The sequence below is a fragment of the Petaurus breviceps genome, unplaced genomic scaffold (assembly GCF_028583685.1).
Source record: "Petaurus breviceps papuanus isolate PSGF00001 unplaced genomic scaffold, PetGlider_PUasm1.0 178, whole genome shotgun sequence".
In the NCBI taxonomy this organism is placed as follows: domain Eukaryota; kingdom Metazoa; phylum Chordata; class Mammalia; order Diprotodontia; family Petauridae; genus Petaurus; species Petaurus breviceps.
This window is the reverse complement of record NW_027185777.1, coordinates 34,341,863-34,344,704: the sequence shown is the minus strand read 5'-3', so window position 1 is coordinate 34,344,704 and position 2,842 is coordinate 34,341,863.

The window sequence follows — 2,842 nt, the reverse complement described above, 5'->3', positions numbered from 1 at the left end:
GTTGGTTTTGATGTCTTTTAGAAATTTTTGGTCTCTTTAATTTACTTTCACAAATGAATGAAAAGGATGTTGTCTTTTGAATATACATAGCTGGAGGAAGTAGGTTAGGCAGAATTTGGGGGAAAATCTTGAAAGCTGTAGGGGTTAGGCCCAAGTGGTATTTTCTAACCTTTTCTCTTCTTCAATCCCCATGATCCTCATGATCACCTTCCTCAGGTGTCACTCAGGGTTTTAATATGTCCTGCCTCTGTTGTTTACCATTATTTCATCTCATTGACTCAGTTCTCAACATTAAGTCTGACTTTGGGATACATACTCCTGTGCTGGAGCAGTGGTCTTTCTGCATCTCTGTCACATGTCTGCCTCTGCCTTTGTTTTGTCTCTCTTAAAATAGCTTCACTTTTCTAACTGTCTAGTGAATCAGGTTTGTGCTTCAGTTGCCAAGAACGCTTTCATTAGCATTTGAATCTTTTGAGACCAATGACTTGGGGGGGGGGGAGAGGAATAGTCATAGCTCTCAAGGTTATATTGTAAACCCAAAAGAGGTCTGGATTTAGCCTGGGACAGCTTTTCTCTCTCCCCACTCCCTATCCTCTCAGCCAATTCCTTTTACTTGGCTCCTGGTTAACTTTTTGGCCACCATAAAATTTGTAAGGTTCATATCTTGAGTGCTATGCCCTAAGGACCACTGAATTCTTCCATCCCTCTTACTGGTGAGTTTGCCTATATGTGTTATCTTCTCTAATTAGAATCTGGGCTCTTCAGAACAAAACCTGCTACAGAAACTTCTGCTAAAATTCAAGGAAACTCTTATCTGCAACATTATCCTGACTCGAGGCATAGGGGATTCTGGAATGTGAAAAGTGTTGCCACTTTGGGGTGACATGACAGTGTTCAAGTATTTGAAGAGAGATTAGACTTGTTTTGTGTGGCCCCCATTGGCAGGACCAGGAGTTGATGGAGATGGTAGAAAGGTAAATTTTGGCTCAGTGTGAGAAAAAACCCAACTTCCTTACTATGTGTCCAATTCAAAAGTGGAATGGGCAACATCAGGACAAAGTAGATTCTCCCAACTTGGAAGTCTTTAGGAAAAGGTTAAATTATGACTTATCAGTGTTGCGGTTTACACCCAGGGACACCAAAAACTGTTGAGGTGGGGGCTTTGACCACCCAAAAACTTCAATTTCATGATGTGTGGTGGTAGAATTGTCTCAAAGAATTCAGAGTCAGACCACCTATAATCCAAGTATAAGCTTTTATTGAGATTGATGCCTCTGGTGAAGCAGGCTAAGTTCCAGGAGGAACCAGCAACTTTAGAGAAAGCAAGATAGATTTTTTATAGGGTAAAGATGCAATTACACAACATAAATTTACATAGAATAGAGGAATATCATTAATATTAAAAAGGCAGGAGGAGTTTGTTAAGGGATTAGGTAATGGAGGAGGGGTCCCATCTATGGTTTGGTGGTTAAATATTCTGGTCATTCTGCCCTCCACTGGCTAGCTATTGTGGTCCTGTCTTGGGGCTAGATGAATGATGTGCTTGTGATTGCACACCTGTTCTTGTGGGAATGGGTCTGGGGGCAAGGTGGAAGCAGTAGCTAGGTTCCCATCATATGGACACACCTGTTGTTTCTGTGGGAACTAAGAATTCAGGGACACACCTGTTCTAGTGAGCAGTGAGGCATAAGTTAGGACATTGGGGGAGGGGAGTAGGTAGATATAGTGGGCCTGCTGTTTGCTAGGGCCAGGCCTATAATGAAGTTAGAATATTGGGGTTGGGGGCAGCTTTATTAGGATCCCATCATTAGGAATGTTGCAATAAGGATTCCTTTTTGGGCAGGATTGGTCTGAATGATAAGGTCCTCTTATCCAGTTCTCTATCTCTTAGCACAATTCCCACCACATAGTAATGCTGGTTGACTGACTGGCAGTGACTCTTTGAGTGGGTATTAAAAAGCTAGTTTATGCTGGTTTTGTGAGTCACCAGCATTGTTATACCTGGTACCAGGCCTTTACAGGTTCAGACTAAGCTCTAGCAAGAGGCTATTTCTGTTTGGGTATTACATATTTTTTATACCTAGTTCTCAAATGTCATCTTGACTGTCATGTAAGATCTGAATTATTTCTCAGGTGAGGAATCCATTGATTACAGGCCTATGTAAATTGAGCAGATTAATAAGAACCTGGAATAGCTAGACTCAGTTTATACATTTTATACCCAAGGATAGGTCAGAGATGGTTCACAGGGCAACCCTTTACATAGGACTCTGCTGAATGTTCAGGAAGGCTTAGTTTTTGTTGAACCTCTGATTTGATGTAAAATTGTCTTTCAAAGAAAGTGGGCTTTCTCTTGATAATTATTAATTCTATCTTAGACTGCCACTGGGAAGTGTCTTTATTTTTCTTGCACTTCCATTTTGTTACTGTTCAAATTGCTCTGATGTCAGAACCAAGCGGCCAGAGAAGTAGCAGGAATTATCTGGAGGATAAGGACACAGATGTTGAATAGATTTAATTAGATAATGAGGTTTCTGCTTGTGAATGTTTTAAGTTCTCTTTGTGTTAGGGCTTGCATGGAAGGAATGTGCTAATTGCCGATTAAAGTCAGCTGACCGAATCGTGTTGCACTTTAATGAGAAAAAAGATTACCTGTACAGAGCCCTCTGCTTACCTAACAGGGAAAACAGCCAGCCTTTAGAAATAAGGAAGGAAATATGCATTTATATAGCCCCTACTACATAGCCAGGCACTGTGCTAAGCACTTTATAAATATGAACATTTGATCCTCACAACAGCCCTGGGAGATATGTGTTGGTATCATTCTTCTTCCTATTTTGCA